This window comes from Hesperophylax consimilis, chromosome 24, assembly GCF_061612785.1.
Source record: "Hesperophylax consimilis isolate HC1 chromosome 24, BYU_Hcon_1.0, whole genome shotgun sequence".
NCBI lineage: Eukaryota > Metazoa > Arthropoda > Insecta > Trichoptera > Limnephilidae > Hesperophylax > Hesperophylax consimilis.
Genome location: NC_142859.1, coordinates 30,173,132 through 30,196,673, shown reverse-complemented (window position 1 = coordinate 30,196,673; position 23,542 = coordinate 30,173,132). Strand labels below are relative to the sequence as shown.

Below are 23,542 nucleotides of genomic sequence, written 5' to 3'. Positions count from 1 at the left end.
TTGCAGGAAATAACATCATCTTTTATATCGGGACAGTGTCCGACAAGAAGCGATCGACAGCTTGATTGACCCTGAGGTCAGCAGATCTAGATGTTGCCAATTGTCTAATCAAACTGTTTACCGAGATTGCTCTATTCGTGTAACTGGCCGGTCGTTTCGAATAAACTTCCCTCAGCTCCTTACTAATATCCAAACTTTGGCTGAATTTAAACGTGCTGTAAAAACAAAATTATCAAAAAAAACATTTCTTTTACAGTATGCTATATTATTTAAACGGGAGGTTTGGATTGTTGTTTGGTTTCGGTCCCATCTTGTTGTACTTTTAATGTATAATCTGTTCAGAATGTTATAATTTATATATTTTAATACATTTAAATATTACCACAGTTTATGTTTCCCTGAACATAAACTGCCTACTGTTGTATATTATATATTTTTATTATTATTTTTTCATGTTATTTTTCCCTGCTCTAAAAATGCACAATGTACCTTTATTATGTTTTCTTCTGCTTATTATTTATTTCTACATACTGTATATTTTTTATGTTTTTCAATTGTTATATGTAGAAGTAATTTTAAGAAAATGACTCCAGTATTAAATTAAATTTACAATTTTGCTGTAATTACAAAACCGGATTTATTTTTTCTGCAAATAAAGCGCTCTGAAGTTATGCTAAACTCATTAAATCATATTTTTTTTACGTCTTTCGAATAATTTGAATATAATTCTCCATGTTTTACGATCACACCGTGTGTTTACTGGTGATTTTAGTATTTGAATAATTGGGATACTGGATATTTTGAACAGCGAAGTTTCGTTTAAATTTGATAAAAATAAAACAGATCAAACAGTAAACAAAAGTTAAAGCTTTATAAACAATTTCATTCAGAGTTAAATAAGGTAAAGTAATACTAACTTTCGGATAAGCGATTCAACCGCACAAGCACTAGCACTAGAACTAGAACTAGCACTAGCACGTGTTCCCAAAGTTTCAGGAAAGTGGGGTAAGTTGAATGATAATTTTACTTCATGGAAGCATGAAATATTATAGAGGAACTTTTAAAGCAAAAGCAAGTGAAGTGAATATTTGTTATTTTCAGGATCGAATGGAACTTTATTTCCATAAATTATCAACTCCTTGAATTTTGAGGTAGCATGAAACATAGACATATATGTGATATTACCTTTCATTTCATAAATTAACATGGTATTTGCAAAATGAAAAATTCGAGTAAAATCTAAAAATAAGTAAAATCTTTCCAAAAGGGTGCAAATATTTATATTTGAATGTTCATGTGATCCATTCAGAAATGAAACGTTGTTTGAAATTGCTTTGGACATGTTGGATGACTAGATCTGAAAACTTAGGTACTTCCCCAACTTCCTTTTCTCCATATCCTTATCGGATACGGTAACATCTAGGACACGAACCCAGGACCCTTTTTCCGGGACACTGCTCTACTAACTGAGCTAATGGGACCCTATCCCCCTCGGTCACTTTTAACTGCATCATACTTCGAATAAGAACTACCAACATTGTCTTCATTTTTTTTTTCTTTTTTTTTTCACCGGACATTTTTATTGGCAACTATCTTTACTTGACACTGAAACACTTCTCATGTGTTTCAATGTCATGTTTACTCTAAAAAAAATATATTTTTATTATCCCATCGCCTTCTCAAAGCTTGAAACATAAAAGTGATAAAAATATACAAGTAAATTAAAAAAAAACTTGTTTTTCTAGTTCTCATTGTTAGAAATGGATATATGTATGTTGTAAGCATTTCAATATGATGTTAAACTATTCACATAAATGCCCAAGAAAGTTTTACACTTCCAAATGATAATAACAGAAAATGCGCCTAATCTTCGCTTTCAAGAAATAAAATTCATCTTAAAATAGCACTATAAAACGCCTTCATAATTTGTCACGAGAACGACGAGAGTTGCCGAAGGGCGGCGAAAACACCCGAACGGTCACGATAAACGTTTGTATGAGGAGGACCCTTTAGTATAGCCGCGAACGTAGACTTCGGGAGAACGCGAGGCTACGGGTTACGCCGATTCGTAGCAATTCTACGAAACTTTTACGAAATCGATTTGGGATTATAAAATTACGCGCAGATTATTACAAAGTTATTATTTCATTAATTATAATTCAGATAAATTGATTTTTAACATCTTTCCACAAAGTTTCTTTATAAAACTTTTAATATAAGTGTTTTAAAAGTGAGCTGTTCAAGTGCTAATATTATTTTAAACTAACAGATACGTGACATTTAGGACATTGTGTAAATCTGAGTGAAAAGTTATGTTGCTGGGAAGTCCTGAAAAGTTGAAAGTGGTAAGTGAATTTACATTATTTCTAATGACCAAAAATTACATTTTGTTGATTATGATTTAAATTGAATAGTAACTTTATAAGATACAGCAACACGTAATTTATTACATTATGTGCATTGGTACAGTATTATTGTAACGCTGGTTTATTTAACATACCTATTAAAATGAGTTATGTAGCACAACAAAGTTGGGTAATGATCAATTTTGAAAAAATCAGTTTTTTAACATTAATAAGAGAAAGGATGAACCCAAGTAATTAGAAGAAATAGTCAAGTGGTGCCATGTCTTTCTCAATATGTTTCTTAAAAATTTCATCAGCTGTATCGACCACATTGTGTTTAAAACCACTTTATTCAAACTCTTTGCTAACTTAAACATATATAAATATAAAACAAACATTGTGCCTTGACGAACAAACCATTGGTTTTGAAACATGTCCATAATTTTGATAGTAGTTATACATTACAACAGTGGTGTAGACAAAGCAATTTATTTTAATTAAATACAAATGATGCCACGAAGTAAATTTGAATAATTAAAGTAGAAATAAAGATCAAAACCCATTTTTAAATATTGCTAAATGATAAAATTTGAGACGCAAAAATCCACTAAAAGAAGGGCAATAGGAAGTTATTTGTTAATTTGTGCCTTTGGGCTTATAAGGCTTTAGTAAAAAGTTCAAAGCAAACGAAGAAGGAAAAACAGATGCCACTAATTCGTTTTAACCAGTTCATATAAAGAAAATATCAAAAAAAGCCTTACTTCCAAAATTTTATAAAAACCTTATCATTTATTTTAATAAGTGTTCAAAATCATAACCTCAAGTAGATACTAGAAACCTGCCTACATCATATTCCTAATAGGTATTTTTAAAGAAAAAACTTTCGCGTTAGGTGCCTGGTTGTTTTTTTTTAAATTGGAAACATCACAGGATCTTTGTTTCGGATGGAACGAGACTGATCTAATAGCTCAATTCACGAGTTTGTACTAAGACATCAAAAAACCTATTACGCATCAGAATACATTGATGGGAAAAGTAATGTTTGTTTTCCACTTTGTTGTTTAAAATAAAAGTTTTAATTCTTTTTTCGTTGGCTAGGGAGTGATCGATTAGGTAGGCCAAAAGGTTTTTAAGCAATATGTACTTAGAATTAATTGTTTTACTTGTTATTTATTAGTCAAGTTGTGTGCAAACTGTTGATACTTTTTAGAGATTTGATTTTGCACAAATGAATAAATGCCCATGAACGATGTAAGTTGAATGTATCGATCTTCTAGATCTTTCGAGGACAAGTTATTATTCCAGAAGTTACTGCTATAAATGTAATAAATATAGATTGTCGTGGTGTCCTCGAAGCAATTTATTTAATTATGTTAAAAATAATTCAAATAATTTTTTTCAGTGAAAATAATATTATTTTGCTCATGTGAGGTCGATAAGTTCATAAGTTCGAATTAACGGAGCGGGGAGAACAGAACAGGTGTAAATCTGATTTTGGATTTGAAGACAACATTAATAGTTCTAACTGCCTCTTCAGGCTTTACCAAAATTAAATAAACTTTTTCTAAAGTGTTTATTTTTAAACTCCCTGAAAAACTTTACTTTATTTGGCCTAATTCATGTTTAAATAGGTATTTTTTAATATTTCTCTTTCCCAAATCCTTCCTCTTTCAGCCACCCAACATACCATAATTGGGGACGCTACTATTCTAATGACTTGACTACAGCGCACTAGAGTCTCAGCTGCGAGAAGCTGAGACTCTTGTGCGCTGATCGAATGAAAGAGAAAAAGGCTAAAAAAGAACTAACACATACTTTTTAGAATGTATTCAACAACAAAATTGAAAACTACGTCATATAAAAAAGTATGTAGGTACTTTTTCCGATTTATAATTTATTTAACACATTACATGTTTTCAATTTAATATTTTTCGAAATAAAATACAAACAACGCTTCTCATATTCTTATTAATGCTGCTAAATATGCGGTTTATATCATTAGTAACGCGCGTTATCAGAAAAAAAACTAAAATTAAAGAAAAAAAAGTAATGGTTTATTCGTACTTGAAATTATGTTTTTAGACGTAAAGTCCTCATCCGCAATACGTAAATTCCACATAAAACAGCAAATAATAAATAACGTAATGCATTTATATGAACATATTTTATAAAATGTCAAGGACAATTTATTTTATTACATCATAAAGTTATTACAACGATCGTTTGAGATTTCTGGTTGGCTGCCATTTTGCTATCGCGGGCGTATCAACCCTAAAGCCTAAAGCCAAAGCCTTCCCCAAACCTACCCGTACGGCCCACAACCACCGAACAAAACTTCTTCTGCCATTTAGTTTTGCCCTCAAGATGTCAACCAGCTTTTTATGGATGGAAGTTATGATAGGACGGGACTTGTTCAAGTTGCTACAAACGACCTTTTGTAATGCGGAAACAATTCACGAACAAGTTTTTAACGTAAATGTACATACAACTTAAATTATTCCATTAAACAATACAATGACATTTTTATAAAAATATGTCACATTGTATGTCATTCTATTCTATGTACTGAATCAGATAATCTGTTTTTGTTTTTAAGATTGCAAGCTTTATCCAGATAAGAGTGAACTCTAATTGCCTTGGTGATGACCACCATTAATAGAGTATGTTTTTTTGTTGTGCAGCTCAAAAATATTTCGACTCCGGAGACTGAGTCTGTTGATTTACTATTTCAAGAAATTTTGTGGTGCTGAAGAGATCGGGGATTTTAAGAATGGATGATAAGAAATTTGAGAAGATCCAGGCTCTTCAACTCTGGGGAATCGAATCTTTGCTTGAAACGACTTAAACCATGTTTGGTGGGCAGGTCTATATAGTCAGATACATGCCCACATTTCTCTTAATCATCCATTTCTCTCCTATACCCTTCAGCCTCATAACATACCATATAAATGGGCATACCATAGTCCCAGTGACTGACTAGAAGTCTTGTTTCTTATACCGAAAGATCGCATAGAAAAAAAGCATTGCAATAACGTCACAAAAAGTGTAATTGCAACAATTCTTAAAATAAAAAGTATCGTTTTATTAACCTTAACAATTCACGAACAAGTTTTTAACCGGCGGTCCGTTTGATAGATTCCCCTCTCATCTTAACAAGTGGACTCAATCTTTAGAGCATAGGTGTCAATTAGGTATGCTGTTTTGTTCTACCGGTATTCCAATGGAAGACGCTCAGAAGAACTATCGTCAGTGACTCCTTCAGCACCGACGCATAATTGGAAAACACGTCAAACGCGCGCCTAATATGAGAACGCATCGCTTCTACGATTCGTTCTTGAGTTCAACTGCTCGACTGTGGAACGGTTTGCCGGCCACTGTGTTTCTTTCCTCCTACAACATAGGTCTATTCAAGACCCATGCTCACTCCTTCCTCTCCTCAAAAAGACCCTCCGCACAGCATCCGCAGAGATGACGTAGGCCCTGAAGAAAGTAATTTCCTTCAGGGCCTCCTGTGTGGAGTTAATGTAAAAAAAACGCTTTAAAATAAAATAAAAAGTAGGTTTACAACTGCGTCCTAAAATAAAAATAAAAAGTTTTACTGCAATAACGTCCTATGGTAAAAAGGGTAATTTCAAAAACGTTCTATAATAAAATATACTGATATAATATGAAAGACGAGTTGGTTCACAGATGTTGAACAATTCTAAAAATTTCAAAGTTAATAATCAAGTTATGTGAAAGTCCTATTCAAGTTCTGTTACTATTCAAGTACTGTGGAACAACCATCCCATGATGAAATATTAAAAGAACTTCAATAGAACTTTCAAAGAACTTGAATTTTAAACATTGAAACTATCTGTCTTTATAATATATTTTCTCGCGATTTAACACAAGTCATTTGAATATCGAAGACTCGTTGACGTTAAACTTTTTACCATTTATATCTCAGTAATTCTTATTATTTATCCCTTAGTTCCTCCACCCAATTACCTTTCCTTCTCTGATAGTGTATATACCTACACGTTAAATGTTAATAATAATCTCTTGTGGAAACTTGTGCTGTGATTACCACCCGCTGTATCACTAAGAGCCATAATATCGATTCGAAACAAGACATGTACCAGAAGACCAGGGGTAAATTTAAAATCCCAATTTTAACTGTTAAAACCAGATTAAATAGACCAGATGAAAAAGTAATACTTATTGGTTGCCATTAACGTTTAATGAATAGAAACACAAATTGATCCGCAAACATCCATTAACTTCTGAAAAAGTGAATACAATGTCTCAACAATCATAGAACCTTATAAGAAACAAGACAGGCTTTTAGGGAAAATATTTCCCCGTGTGGAGTTAATAACAAAAATGAATTGTTATTAACTTTGAAAAGGTCGACAGACCAAATTATACCATAAAATTTATTTAATATCACTACAGAAATTTACACATAAAAAATATACGTACGTTCTTTAATAAAGGTTTATTTCAACATAAAGATTAACATTTTTATTATTACTATGGCACGACTCTGATCGTAAAATTATTACAATAAAGATGTTATATGGAAAATTAGCAAAGTTTTTCTCACGAGCCCGAGATTGGTCAGGAGATAAACCTCATTTATAACTTAAATATGACTCATATACCTACTTAATTAAATAAGTATTCATTCAAATTTAACACATTAACAGTTTTATTATTTTTCCTCTGACAACAGGTCCTTTTGAAATCTTATTATTTTAATGAACCTCCAACCCGACAAGTTAGTAATGTGCAATATTTCTACGGAATCTCCAAACCGGTTTCGGCACAACGAATGATTAATTCGTTTTAACATATCTGAATACGAAGGCTCTTCGGCTCCAGAGTAAGAGGTGGCGGATTTGAAACCCTGCCTGGAAAATAATATGGTATTTAATTTTCATAGTTTTTTTCACACTTTTTTAAGGCTTAATCATTTTATTTTCTCCACGTCCAAAAGTGGAAGTTACTATCATCAGTATCTTCCTGGGATAAGACAGGGATCATCAGGGTTCAGTAGGCATATCTGAAATGCCAAGTATTTCTTAACCATCCTCTTTCCCATCTTCTTACCCTTTCAAATTCTTTAAGTCCCAATACGTTTCTGAAAGGGGATGCTATAGATCAACTGAACTCCTGAGTTGAGACTCTTGTGAGGTGATCACATAAAAAAAGCAAAAAGAAAACACACAAAAGAAATGAGAACAAAGGGTTTATAATTACCCTGGAGAAGATGTCGTGTTTAAAAAATAAATGTAAATTGAAAAAAATACAAAAGGTAATAGAGGTTCTCTACACAGTGGACCAATGATGATGCGAAAAACAGTTAAGTATTTTATTTCAGTTGGATTTGAATAAAATGCAGAATTCAAAAGCTATGTAAATTTAAATTAATAATTCCATTCGCTTAAAAAAAACTCTTTACGCTATTTTCCCGAAAAAATGCTTAAAGAAAAAGCTAACGGCAAGCTCTAAAAATTAAAATTTCTATAGTAACTGTATAAATACGGCTAAGTAATTTATATTCACGGACCTAAGCAACGGTACTAGTTTATAAAATCGACTTCTGCGAATTCCTAATTACTGAAGGGGAGGAATTTTTAAGCTTTTTCTAAAATATTATTTTACAAGACTTGGCACGACTGAAAAAAAATTGTTAGATTTTTCATGTCAATAATCTGAGTAGGCTTTTTTAAATTGATTCATCATGATTAAATTAGTGGAATTCGTTCGTTCGTTCGGAATTAGTTCATTTGTACGTTCCGATAAATTAAATGAAATTTACTTGTTTTACCGACTTTACGAATTAACGCGGAAGTTTTCACTAAGTACAGCTGGTATTAAAAAAGGCGGTTGATAACATATGTACTCATTATGAGTATCAAATCGATACATCCAAACACTGGTAGACATTCCTCGCCTTCCATTCCTATTAGACAATTTTTTTATTGGGCGAGATACTATGCACATTACTAAATCAAGTGATCGGAAGTAGATCGTTTTTTTTTAATCCACAAATTCGGAGAATGGAGTTGAGAAAATGTCTTTAAGATGTTTTTGATTGTAAAAATGTTTAGTGAATACCACACAAAATTGAATTTCATGTCGCTGATAGTGGCAATGAGTTGTAAGGACGGGCAGATATGTGTATACCAGGATATTAAAGTGACAAAATAGGGATATTGCGATTACAAGTAATGTCTGAAGAGTGATTTTCACACTGGGAGTATCTAGCACTCTTGTGTGTCATATTTATTTCTCACAATATCACTGCCGTCAACCACACATACATATATACATAAGAATGTAGATCAGTACAAAAAAATGACTCTTAATTTGTATAATATAACCTACCCACTACCCTCAACGTGTTTTGATTTTATTCAATAATATTATTGAAATTTAATCATATTAAAATTATATACAAATGAATGTTGTTTGTATTATTTGTTGACAAGTAGTATCTATTGTACTTATTGGTACATTACACACATTTATTGTCGTGAATACATCTCCAACCAAGTCTTTGTTCTTATTCACAAACAGTATCTAACCATAGTTAAGCCAGGCTTAGGCAAAGAAACAAAGAGCAAGATAACGGTTAATCTCCAGGACTTTATCCGGATTATTATCCTTGGACTGGAAGAGTCAGCCCTAAGGAAAGGTCAACAAAGTTAAAGATTTAAATAACAAACATAGCAATAAGGCTCTAATATAACAAATGAATCACAGATAGGTTTTTGTTTTCGTAATAAATACAAATAAACCGTAATGTTTTTCGTTCCAAGAATTATTTTTAATCTTTGAAATAATTCATAAAGCGTACTTTCGTAATAAAACATCTCAAAGGCGGTATCCTGGGCTGTTTTAGGGTATTGTTCTAGTTTTAATTAAAAGAGATCAAATAAAAAATAAAGTTAAATGTTTTGAACAACTCGAACTCTGAACATTTCTTCTATCCGGGATGGACGCATTTTTCAATCATGCTCCGGAAACTTTTTACTGGTCTAAGCTGGTCCTATACGAGCGCCATGCTCTCATAATGTGGTATTTGGCCTGTTTCACCATATCGCTCACCATAAATTCCCAATCGATTCCAATGGATACAATACCCAGTTTGCCATATACTCAAATTATGAGAGTAAAGCGCTCTGTGGAAAATGTCGTTTTAAATATGATTTTACATTTAAAATTATGAGTATTACTATTTCTTCAAATTTTCATTTTTTTCAATGAGACAACGTCGTACCCAAATAAAGTATGTTGTGAGGTTAAAGAAAGTATGAAGGGAGAAAAGATGTGGAGAATGAAGGTTGGGATGTACTTGGCTATTCAGATACGTTCACCAAACACAATTCTGAATGGTAGTCATTCAAAAAGGCGAAACTGCAAGTATATATCACTCTGTCGATGTGAATTTGTGTGAGACTGAGCTACCACTATCAGACAGAAAGACTATCACTGTAAATAGTCAATCCAAGCCGAAGAAAACCATTTCGTTAATGTATTTTCCTAAACGCATGTATTTATTAAAAACCAATTACTTTGCGTGTATTTTTTATTTATTTTATTAAACAGAAAAAACTCTTACGCACGTCTGGAGGTTTCGACACCAACTTTTTACTTAGGACTACAAGATTTTTCCAGCCATTACGAAACAAAGCAACAATAAAAACAAAGCAGTATTCTGCAATAAACATTCTTTCAGAGGTCTCCCTTACCGAAACCTAAAACTGTAAGAGTTTTAACATACTTACTGAAGGATTAACCCCTAAATGTGTTTATTTGAAAAGGGTTCGGTTTATTTAGCACGTGTTTTATTTGAAAAGACAAAAAAAGTGTTTGAGATCTTCTCCCGGACCGACAACCAAACCACCTAAACCCAGGCCAACACCTTGAATCAGTATGCCTCTTTTTTACATGATGTACACTATTAACATATTCACCAACATTTAAATATAGCTTATTTAAGGTAGACTGTATTATAACAAAATACTGATTCCATAACAAAACTGAGTAGTAAAAAACAGAAAAGTGTCAAAAAAGAACGTTGACAAAATAGAATAGTGACAAAACAGAACAGTGACAAAAGGGAAAGGGACAAAACAGAGCAGTTCCGAAACAGAATAGTGACTAAACAAACTATTGAACATTGCACCCCCATGTGGCCCATCGCTGTACGGTATCCATAAAGACAGTATTGAAATTATCCAAATGAAATTTCAGCAAATGCCTCAGTTGTTATAGAATGAGCACCCCGAAACGGGGATGTATTAATAATCTCTTAGACTATAGTAACGTCTCCACTCTCACTTACAGGCAAACATACCTTGACCTCGTGACCTTGAATAAAGTCTGCAATAACATTATTGACTGTCCCAACTTACTCGAACTAAGAATATTTACTAAACCACCCATAGCAACTACGATTAACAACTTGTTCTACATTTTCCGCACAAAAGCTCGTGTCAGAGATCCTATGAGAAGTATTTTCAAATTAGATCAAACTCTTAAGGATTCCGATACATTATTTGATAGTCGCTACTTTCTTTAGACAATATGCAAGTTTTCTTATTTTTATGTGTAACGCGAAACTAAATTTATGTTTTTAATTTTTTAAGCTTAGTTATTTTTTTGGTAAATGTTTATTTATCTGTTGCTTGTCTTTATCTGTGTAAAATGGTTATGATACAGGCGAATTTAAGGTTTTATATTGTTTTGGTATTTATTTTATTAATTTGTGTTTTTTTCCGCCAGTAAGTAGAATAAAAACAAGAAAATGATGAAGAATAAATACAAATCTTATCGAAAATTAATTATTTCTATCCTAACCCAATTTATATTTTTATTGTATTATCTTTTGTCACTGTTCTGTTGCATCAGGTTACTTTGAATTATTACACGCAGGATTTTATATAAATAAGAGGTCGATTCGGTTCAGTGTCCAGGCCTGGCTTATGATGATTGTGATACTACTGACCAGTTTTATTGTTTTTTTAAGGCAGTGATAAAATCAGCACTTCCACAGGCCACGGAAAGTTATAACTTTCAAGGAAATTCGGTTTAATTGTTATGTACTTGGTGAATTTTGGAAAAGCACCGCACAAGGGTCCCAACTGATATCAATTGTCTAAGCAAGTGAGACTATGGCATCTATATGGCGGTATTTTGTGAGGCTAAAGTTAGCAGGGAGGAGAAGGAGATGGGGAAGTATCTGGCTATTCAAATCTAATCACTAAACATGGGTAAAGCTATTTCAAGCAAAGTTTCAATTCTAAACGATGTTGTTGCACTACTTATCCAGTGCGACACTGAGAGTATCGTAGGTAGACTCTTGGGGGAAGAGGAGAGAAATATTTTTGGCCGAAGTTCAAAACGCTTGTTACCAATAAATAAAATTCGAATAATACGAAACTTAACCATTTTATAGCTTGCTCAGTTAACAGGTATGTCCTACACTATTTCCATGATTTTTTTCTTAAATTAATTCATTATTCGTATTCAGTGATGACATTTTTTGTTAATTAATAAAGCGTTGTAAAAAAATAATTATAACGGAAATATTTTTAACAGGAAAAAAATTCGATATTTATCATATCAATTGGCCAAATCATGAAAATTTAATTTTGGAATAGCTATCAGGGTTTCCCTTCCACAGTTCTGCCAGGCATCCTGTAAATCAGCATACTTTCGAAAAGTGATTTTGAGAAGTGAAAACTGACACCTATTTACCCTACCGTAACCTATTTAATTGGTTTGTTCATGACTTTATATTATCACTTTAAAAAGTGTGATGATAAGTCACCTATTCCAAGTTGTCCAATTACCGTAAAAGATGTTCTATACCAGAGGTTCCCAAACTTTTTTGCCCCGTAGACCACTTGCCAAAAAAAATTTTTCCATAGACCCCTGCCCGCTGAATATTGAATTTTCCTAAAACTTTCAAAGTCTCATGTGATAATCATTTATTTTTTCCTAAAAAATATTTTCTTCCCTTGCCTACCCAACAACCGGTTGGCGGTATAGTTCTTCTGTTTTTACACTGTGCAGACAGGGGCATCCTTGTGAGGTATTACACTAAATGAAAATAAAGCAGGATAAGCAACGGGAATTTTTTTCTGTAGCTGGCCCTACTGAACTGCCCCTTAAGTTCTTTGTCAGTGCTTATTCCAGTCAGTTCTTCTTGACACATGATATCCGATTTTTCAACGTTCCATTTCCATAGTCAAAATGTCCTCAAACTTAGTTTTGAAGTCTGTGTGAAGTGCATTTAAATGTTGAACGTCATTATTACCCTGGACGTTTTTCAAAAAATATTGGGGAACTAGGAAAATTTGCGACTTCCAATATGCAATGTTTTGCTTGAATATATTAATTCTGACGAGAAAAGGAACGAAGACCCTATTTATATATCTCAATTTACAACTTTACGAAACATAAAAATACAAATATCAAATAAGTAATTTCTCAGTCTATTATAGGTATTTGTGTTAGGTCTATTGTGTCATTTACGGAACTCCTAAATGTTGAACTCCTAGACTTGAGGTAAATGGGGGTCCGCTCGTATGTACCCCCATTTGAATCTCGTGGACCTTAAATTTTTTTCTCGCTGACATAGACCCCCAGCAAGCCGATATCGACCCCTAGGGGTCCATATAGACCACTTTGGGAACCTTTGTTCTATACCATTCAAAATTATGTTGATTTCTTTTCAGTCTTCATATTGATTAATATATTTTATGAGCCATTTGAAAAATGCTTTTCCAAAATGAATGTTAAATAATTAATACCTTCCTACACGGAACATCGTTTCTTCTTGTGGAAATTGCGGGTAAAGGGGAAAGAACGCTTTATGTACATCTCTTTCCATAGCTTCAATAATATTCCAACATCGCCTAATGCAAATTCTTCTATTATCCCATCTCTTGACATTATTGGAGTCATATATTTTTGGGATTTTTCCTATTTCTACTTTCATCCACCATTTCAGAACGGCAAGATCCTTGGCTCAGGGCCAAAACTGCAAGGGTCAAAAATAAAGAACACCCATGTAATTGTAATTATAATATTTGTTTATCATTTTCGCATGTGAGAAATGATCTCACTTTATTTGAAATCAAAACGTCATTTGACACGCTAAAATGTTTGCTTATTAACCACATAATATGATTTCAAATAATCTAAATACATCTTCAATATTTAACACCGGCAACTTGTGTTGCTTGGACATTAACTAAAACTTTCATTGAAAATACTGAGTATAATTCCGGAAAAGGACTCAATGGAAGACGTCCAGTGGGATGTCTCAGGCAAAGCTGGACTTTCTAATGACGAAGACTACCGATAGAAGTAGCGCAGTACATGAAAACCCGGAGTAGGATAAAGGGGAGTAGATTAGATGAGGTGAAAGTGAAACACAAGACAGCAGTTCAACTATAAGCTACATCACAAAACTTCTTGTTTTATATTATCTTTAGGTGTGCTGCTGTATGAATAAACAATAAAACGTTCACATTCGTGGCCCAGTAGACCAGTAATGGAGCTACTCGCTTAGCCGGCACAGTAATGGAGCTACGCGCTAAGCCGGCACAGTAATGGAGTTACTCGCTTAGCCAGCGCAGTAATGGAGCTACTCGCTTAGCCGGCACAGTAATGGAGCTACTCGCTTAGCCGGCACAGTAATGGAGCTACTCGCTTAGTCGGTATAGTAATGAAGCGGTTTTTTTTTAAATTCTGAACCTTTACAAAGTCCCATGAAACTGTAATTCATCCCAGTCATATTGATGGAGGAATTAAAAAATAAATCCGTTTACGCTACGTTTTCAACCAGCCATTTTCCTTCCACTGGGCAATGGCTAACATGGCTTTATATTTATTTTGTGGAGATAATTGACATATTGAAGGTTTCCTGTCTTGATGGTGGATAATGTGCATTATTTCTACACAGAAAGACGATTATAATCATAATGATTTAGATAAAACAGCGGTATTGCTTAAAAATAAAATTAAATTACATTATTTAGTTATAAAAATTAACATTTTATTACTGGTGAATATATATTTTAAAATATTCTATTACCTGCGCACTAATATTAGGACTTCAAAACATTGAGACGTTATCCACGAAAAACTGCAAGACTTTTGAAAAAAAAAGTTATAACAAAAATTAAAACTTGCACAAAGTTTAAAATTATGCAATTTGCCAACTTATCAAATAATCATTTGCCTGCACGAATAAATAACGATTATAGCCAACACTTATTTTAATGTGAATACTGCACAAAAGTGTCAACTACCTGTAGGAAGGAGAAAGAGGTGGGGAAGATTTGAAAGCACATGGGGATTCAGATCTGGGCACCAAACACGGCTAAAGCCATTTCAAGCAAAGTTTAGATTTTGAATAGTGATTTTTCACTGTGGTGATTCTGTCCAACTTTTTCGGCTTTGGAGGCCATTTTCAAACTGTTGAAACTGTTCTACGAATTAAACACAAAAACAATAAATTAATATATTTTTTTAGGGCTAGGCTACTCGTGTTATTTTTGGATAAAAGTATATAAACCACAGAAAATATTATGATAAATAGATTTTAACAATATTTGAATAAATTATTACAAATTTTGCTTTCGACATAATAAAGTGGAATAATATTGCCTTTGTGTTGTGACCTACTCGTAATTTGCCGTTAAATGAATATTTCAAAACTGAAATTAAATTAAATTATTAGTTTGCATATTTTTGAAAATCAAAATGATGAACAAAAAATAAAACACTTGTTTTCATGTTTCAAATATGAAGACAACGTTGTGTTTCTTCATATTTGTTCTTCATCCACAATATTTATCCTAATTTGTATTTGAGTTCTGCAACCCACACAACCTTCTAGGAAACAAATGATCGTTCAATTTAGTTGTGCCTATTCAAAAATCTCCAAACCTTCCCGCCTCCAATCTTTCCGCGTTCCGGCTGGGGAAATTTCCATCGCTCTCCAACATAATGATCCCGCGTAAGAGGAACGGTGAAAAGAAAACGAACTTGGACTTTTCTATTTTTCTTTGATATAATAGGGATCCATTTCAACTGTGTTTTATATCCAAGAAATAACGGTAAATTTGTGTTTTTTTTGTGACATCACAAATAAACGACAATAAATGTAAAGTTAGACCTTACCGGACTTGGAATTTAACTCTTTCTGAGAGTCAATCAAAGGTCTAAACTATAAATTATTAATAAAATCTATATCCACTTTAATGTCTCATTTGTATTAATACATTGTTTTGAATATCCGAATTCAGCAGGTTCTCAGAAGTATAGATTATTAATAAAAGTTTATAATTCCTGCTCAACACAAAAATTTAATTGCTAATATGCAGTGCAGGGTTGGTAAGTTTGTGATGTTTTGAATATCCACAAAAATAAACGATAAATAATAAACGAACGTGCTCAAAAAAATTTTTTGTTTAGACAACGACGGAAGATTTATTGACAGACAGGCCTGGAGTAAACAGATTCCCACGGGAAAGGAGAGACCGGAGGGACAGTCGAGTTTTGAACTTGGGTGCATTGACAGCCCCGAGAAATGGATACAAATCAGAAGTGTTGTTTGAAATTACAGTTAATTATTGAATTCAAATGGTATTAGAGAATATTGCGGAATATTGAATTAAAGTGAAAGATTATTGATCCGGTGTTTGTGTGAAGTGAAAGTGGTTCGAGTCAGTGAGAAAACAATTAATAATAATGACAATAATAATAATTGGATAATTTGTAGAGCGCCGTTTTGTAAAAACCACCTCAGGGGCGCCAGGTGTTGTGCAATCGCGATTGTGTTATAAAGTTGTGTTGATTTAAACGTGATTTCGTATACAGTTCGAACTAGATTGCTTGTCTTAAAAACATGAAAATAATAAAAATAATGATTGCGTTTTTAAAACAGAGTGAATGTACTTAAAGGCGGGAAGTGTTTAATCGGGCTAGGTTATTGATTTGGCGAGATGGCATTTATCCACGGAGACCGAAAACCAGAGAAACAAATATATCATTAACTGTGGGTTCGAATCCTGACAGATTAGGGAGGTACAATTTTATTTACAGGAATATTTAATTACCCTTTTATAAGCGTAGGGAGGAGGTCAAAAATTAAAGTGATTTAGCTATATAGTGTAACCAGGTAAGCTTCACGCTGAGAATGAGAGGTGACTAACTGGGTGAGTTTTTTTATATTATTTATTAAATTCCAGAGGACCCCTTTTAAAAGACGGATACAACTAAGTTTACGACACCTGCCGCCCAAACAATGTTATCATTAAAAGGAATACCCTAGACGGATTGTCAATCAGCTGTGAGCGAGAGACGAGTCAACGACCTTTTCATATATAGGACAAGACGCAGGTACAGTCAGTCAAAGGGGAAGTTTTGCTAGCGTATGACCGCCCAAATAGAAAGCGATCGGATGCAACCAGACAAAACAGAATGAAAACTTTTCTTCTGTTATTTGACTTTCTAATTTAATACTTTTCATCTATTGTTTGACTTTCTAAGTTACGAATTGGGATGCACAAAAACAAATCTAAAGTCAAAAGAGGGAGATGGTAATCTCCGAAATAAAACTACCAACCGAACAACTTTTCTCAACAGGTACCTTTCGAGAGGTAGGCAGCCTCTTTAAATTAAATGCAAAAATCAAACCAATTATCCGTTTATACCTACCTGAGAGGATAGGTATTCAGTAGGAGTTACCCATACCTAATACACGAGGATGCTAGTAACCTCATAAAATAATTACTAGAACCGAATATTAAAATACAGACAGTCCTCATCCTAAATTTGGCATTTCGAGTAGACCTTACATATATCTCACATGATAATTGGCTGAATGGGTAGGCACACAACCTATCGTTAAAAAGCAGGCTAAATGTCGACAAGATCATCGTGTGTTATCTATGTATTGACCTAGAAAGGGATGTAAATCCCCGACGGCGTGGGAGTTACAATGTTTTCTAGAGGTGGCTCGTAACTTAGGACCTTACGTGTCACATTTTCGCGACTAGATTCGTGACAAGGGATGTCATGGTTTTCCCCTTCTACACTCAGTAAAGTAGATTTTCCTGGAGGTGTTTGAGATTGGGGCAATTCTGAAATTGGTGATGAGACCTGGTTTTCATTATTCTGGCGTGAAGGTTGCCGATTTGGAACAAGGGGAGACCCGGCCGGTTGTGATATCCAGACACGCAGATATCGATCGCCTTGCTCAAATTATCATCCATCAGTTTTGTTTGGTAAGAGGAGGAGTCAATCTTAGCTTGAAAAAAATTCATTTCCTTTCCTCTCCTTCCCCTCCTAAAATATATACATGGATGGCGCCGACAACTAACACCATAAATTTATCGTATGTATATCACATATATAAATCTAACACTTTATTATATTCACATTACCCTACGATAGGTAGAATCGAGTAGCTAGTGGGGGGGGGAGCGGGCGACTTAGAAGATAAGGTTTATAAAATGGTTTTAAAACACAGCGGTAATGGATTCAACTCACTCTATCTCAAAAGAACCAAGGGATACCACACATACATAGATAACTAGGTTTCTAAACCGAGAAACAAAAATCCAACACAACGTTCGGTGAAGCCTTTTTATACTGAACCGTCACGTGAAATGAGTACGTTCAAGGTCGTACGTCACGTGGACAAACTAGGATGTACACACTTGAAGGGGTGTGTAATAAAGAGAGGAGCAAAGGCTTGTAGAGACGGCAGGGGAGGAATTTTCCATCCCTGCGAACACATATGCAAAGCCTTATGGAAAAGCTACCTATGGGACTTTAAAGAAAAATTATCGTAGAAAGAAGAGAAGGAAAAGTTTGAAGTAGAAAGGGCTAGATCATTACAAGTTGAATAGTAAAAACCATTAATTTGTCGTTACAAATTATGAAAATATAAAATGTTTGCCGCTATACCATTCAGTGGTAAAATCAAAGTATTTTTTTTTAATTCAAACAAATTATGAAATTCGCTAAGTGCGTAATGACTTTTTACGGGCATTTGACAATTGAGTCGGTAAAAATAAAACTGCACCAATTCTATTACAAGTAAAAAATACATTTGAAATTAGCTTAATTATAAAATAAACATTTCCATTTAATATATTGCAATAACTTTGAACGTTATATATTCCATGAAATTTTGAATCATTGACGAAGAAGAAAATACTAAAAAATTTAAAAAAAACGTGAAACAGAATAAGTAGAAGTTGCAACTAGGAATTAAAGCAAAGATCTTTGTCTCTTGGGACAAAGCTTTTAATCACTCGGCCATTAAGACCTGATTATTTTAAGTAATTACTGTCGATCTCACATAAGGTAGACTGGGATTGCATTGTCCTCCTAGTCATGCTGGAATAAAAACCTAAACGAAAAAATAAAACATCTCAATTTTAGAATTTTTTAATATTATTCTCAAGTAGTTCCCATATTTTTTTGTTCGATTTCTAGTTGCGACCGTTACTTTTTTGTTTTTTGTGTGTTTATCTGTTTCATGTGTTGTTTCGATTTATTAGTATTTTCTTCTTCTTCAATAATTAAATTTAAAAATATGAAAACCAATCCGTCTTTTCATTTCAACTGCAGGAAGAGGTGCGTAAATGAGGAGATAATCTTTTCGTTCCTGTGAACAGGCTTCTTATTGCTTCTGAACGGTTTTTTGAACGTATATATAATTAAACCAAAAGGCATAGCGAAAAAACGTAAATGTGCTATTTTTGAAAATATTTTACTTTATTTAAATCCGCTAACAAAGGTAAAAGAGGGTTTAAGTTGGAATTTGGGCGGAGGCGGGGGGGATCTGTACTCAAGGTCAAGCGGCCGAGGTTGGAGATAAAGAGATTTGAGTTTGAGAACAGATTCTCAAAAAAAAACATTTAAAACACTAAAAACAATTTAAAACAGTGACTGCGATCCAATTTGGCATCAAATTGCAACATTTTCATTATGACATGGTTAAATCAGTATCTATTTGTGTGTGTAAATTTGGCCCAAAACCAACAAGACGACAAAACAGCATTTACTCATTTCCTCGTGAAGATTAACATTATGTTCATCAACTTGAATTAATTTACTCACATCGAATACAGCAAAAGCCTTAACGAAACAACATATCTGCAAATATTTCCATCAAAAGAATAGAGAACAGGTCGGCTTCGTAATACATTTATTACTTCTTGAGCTTATTAGGACAGGAAAGATTAAAGGAAAGCGGCCATCGGGAAATGCAATTATCATAGAAACTGGTTTAAGCGGAAACATTTTTTCGTGAATACCACATAAGAAACCCAACTGTCAGTATAAATATGGCATCCCCAATCGGAGAATGTTGTGAGGCTTAATGTACTGGGTAGAGGAAGGAGATGTAGAAGAGGAAGGTGGGGAGTACCTGGCTATTCAGATCTGGTCACAAAATACGGGCAAAGTACTTTCAAGCAACGTTTCAATGCCGAATGGTTGTCTTACACCAGGGCGATACTGAGAGTATCTTCCACTCTGGAACATCCCGCAAAAATACTACCTATATATTATTTTAAATAACACAAATTAATCAAATAAAATTTACGTGCCCACGCCGGGATTTGAACTCGGGACCTTCGGCTTGCTAGTCGAGAGCCTTACCCTTCGACCATGGAGGCCACATATGCCTATTCTCAGGGCTTTTTCTATGAGAAATCATAAATTGTTTTCTTGAAAAATTGAGAAACATGTAACAAACAACATGGCGATTTTTAAACAACTGATTCGATATTTAAAAACTCCATAACCAACGATGGTACGTAGCAAACTAAGAATAGTAATATTTTCCTAAAAATTCGAACCAATTAATTACAACAGAACTTACCGTTACCGTTCGAAAGTTTTCTCTTCTTTAGAAAATAATGGATTGCCACTTCGTAGTTAATTTTAGTTTGCTGCTTTTTATAATAATGGCAACAAGACCTAACATCTTCATTTTAAATTTCTATTTGAAATTAAAAATTGGCAGATAGGATTAACCGCCACACTAATCTGTCTCGACGCACACTCATTGCTTCATTCACATACAGAAATCGTCCCATATGAACATTGAATAGTAAAAACAAAAAGACCAAGCGGAGTTTCCACAATTTAGCACTACAAAACAAATCCATCGCCAATACCATCCTTTAACCCTTGGAATGCCAGAGATAAAATGTCAATCGCCCGCAGTACTTCTGGGGTCCGTTTTTTGCAAAATTATGTTTTTGTATATTCTACCGTCTTACCAGATAATGTGTTAATCTATTTATAAAATATAAAACTATTTTAGTTACTTGTGTTTAGAGAAATCATTTTTTTCATTCTGTAATGTTATTAAAAATTATAATGTAATGAAGATGAACGAAAATATTGTTCAGTTTAATCAAATTGCCAGCTAAATTAGCATTCTTCACAATAAAAGACATAGAAGGCTTTTCTGTAAATAAATACAGTACTATGACTTTTGACAATCGGAATTATAACATTTGACATGGAATTTCACAGATGAAATAAACATATTTGCAAGTGATGAAACGGTGAGCAAAAATAATATTACAATATATTATTTTCTCGCTAAGCGAATAAAATATATTTTAGTTTTGTAGAAGCATATTTGATGATTCAAAATAGTATGAAATCAAGGCAAGTGCAGAGTGCCACTAGCAAATCCGTAGTGGACTTGTTGGCATACTAAGGGTTAAAAAGGACTTACATCAATCTTATTTATCCAACTCGATTGAAAAAGTCTGATGAGTTTATTGAGCTGTAGGTTTTAGTGTTTACCGGACGCTTGAATACTTCGTTAATAGTTTTTGAATCGGTGCAGATCAGGATATAATGAAAGCTTCAAAGGAGGAACTGTCCGTACTTTGAAAGTGTCTATACGTTATTAACTCGATCTTTAATCCTTCCACACGCGTGAACTCTGAGCCGAATGAACTATAAACTGATTAAGTTTTAAAATTTTTATCAATGAACACTGTTCAAGAGTATCTTCAGAACCGATTGTTTGAGATTGATACGAAAAAATTAAAGGAATGGCTAACATTGAGCCAAAACATTAAAAAAGTCTTAGTTGAATGTATTAAGAATATGATATGGGAATATAGACTCTTGAAATACGTATTTACATTATTATGTTTAGATTCCTAGGCTGCTCTAGGAAACCCCGTATCTTCTTCAGGTTTCCTAATGTTTTCCAATACTCTTAGTCCTGCAGGTTTATGATGGAGGTCGGTTTATGCAATATTAATTTCGTTATTTTGTTGAAGTAACCGTTCCAAATATATAAATTTCTTGCATGTTAAAGAAAACTTCAGGTAACTATAGATCATTTGTGTGTCGATGTGCCGAGTCAGCGGCAGTCGACCGGCTGCCGCCCCAGCAACTCCAGGAGTTAAATAAGACAAAACATCTTTTTAGCGAAAAGACAATTAATATATTTTTACGTTCCAAAGCTGATGACAATAATAAAATTAGCAGCTGAAAATTATCAGGTCGACTTTTTAAATACCTTCATTACCATCGTTTAAGGGTTTTTGTACATTTAAAACATAGATTTTCAGCTTTTTAGTTTTTTCTTCCACGACAAAATGATGTGTCAAATGGTAATGTGAATTTTATTCATCACCAAAGCGCTCAAATCTCTGATAGAAAATGGTCAACATTTATAATTGTTACACACATACGTATGAATAGGTGTTTCTCGCTTGTTACGTACATTCCATTGTACTGGGCCATAAGTTACTAGGGATATCAATAAATTTAAACTTCAGCCGTTATTTATGGCCACAGCAGATTTCGGCTTCAGATGATCAAACTGGGATGAATTTGTTTCACAATAAAACAAACTTATTTTATCATTTAATCAATTAGCATTACAAAGTTCTGGCAAATTGTTCCCCGGGCAGAAGTTACCTTATCACATCTGCCGGGGTAACTAAGATAGAGCAGGGGTCGAAATTGTTAACGAATTTTTACGGCCAACTGAGCGTAACAGAATGTTCAACCACCAACAGATGAAATATATTGTTTCCTTTAAAAAAACTTAAAACAGCAGTATTTTTTGGTAGCTGTTATAGAAGTAGGTACCAATTGTTGCTATTCAAGTACTGTTGTGAGAATCAATAAATTAAGCCTGCTTTACCCCTGTTTTATATATTTATATTTCTCAACTCAAAATGTTTTTTTAGATAAAGCTTCGCTTTAATGAAGTTCTGGTTCAAGTTATTTGTTCGACCCAGAAATTTTTTTAATTGCCAAGTGAAAGCGTTTTCCGTGAGTTGAAATATTATTTTAAGTGGTTGTGTAGCCTTTGTAATCATTTTCTTCTCTTAAAATGTTTCATTTCTGTTTTTTAAAACAACACTAATTATTTTTTAATTTTATGACATCTAAGATACTGAAATTCATTTGCACTTTTCCTACGAAAAAATAATATTATTAATTTTATGTAGTTTATGTTATTAATAAAAATATATGCAGATTTATACTACCAATAGAACTTATCAGATTCTTACGTACCAGTTCAGCGTTTTTATAGTAAAGTCGGTTTAAAACCGTTTTAAAAACATGATTATAGTTCAAGGTTTTTACTATTCCGACTTTAGCTTAATATTAACATCATTATTATAACCCACTGGGGTTAGCGAGCAACTACAATGTCATTTGTCGATGTCAATTCGTTTAATGTACAGGGTGCGTTTTATGTTCCAGGTCGATTTTGATGCGTTTGTCGTCGTTTGGATGCCATTTTTCAGTTGGCATTTGACAGTCGATAGAGAGCTTTTGAAACGATAGATAGAGATATAATTATTAAAAAACTATCTAAAAATGGAATAAAAGGAAAGGCATTGAAATGGTTCAAGGATTATTTAAGTAATAGATATCAAACCACAAAAGTGGGTGAGATAATATCCGAACCAGTAAAAATTACATTGGGAGTACCACAAGGGTCGGTTCTCGGACCTATTCTTTTTATAATGTACATTAATGATATGGTAAAAGTATTGAAACATTGTAAAATAAGATTATTTGCAGACAACGCACTGATTTATATAACAGGAGAAGATTATGAACTCATAATGAACCATCTAAATGAAGACCTACATAATATATCAATATGGCTG

At 33.4% G+C, this 23,542-nt stretch overlaps 1 protein-coding gene across 2 annotated transcripts in view; it reads left to right on the top strand.

The window, feature by feature from the left end:
* The first annotated feature begins 2,031 nt into the window (after positions 1-2,031).
* Positions 2,032-23,542, top strand: part of LOC149412184 (opioid-binding protein/cell adhesion molecule-like) — a 542,679-nt gene continuing 521,168 nt past the window's right edge. For both annotated transcript variants that reach the window (XM_089646391.1, XM_089646392.1), the window contains exon 1: positions 2,032-2,345. The gene's annotated coding sequence lies outside the window, so the exon portion shown is untranslated. The remainder of the gene's footprint in view (positions 2,346-23,542) is intronic.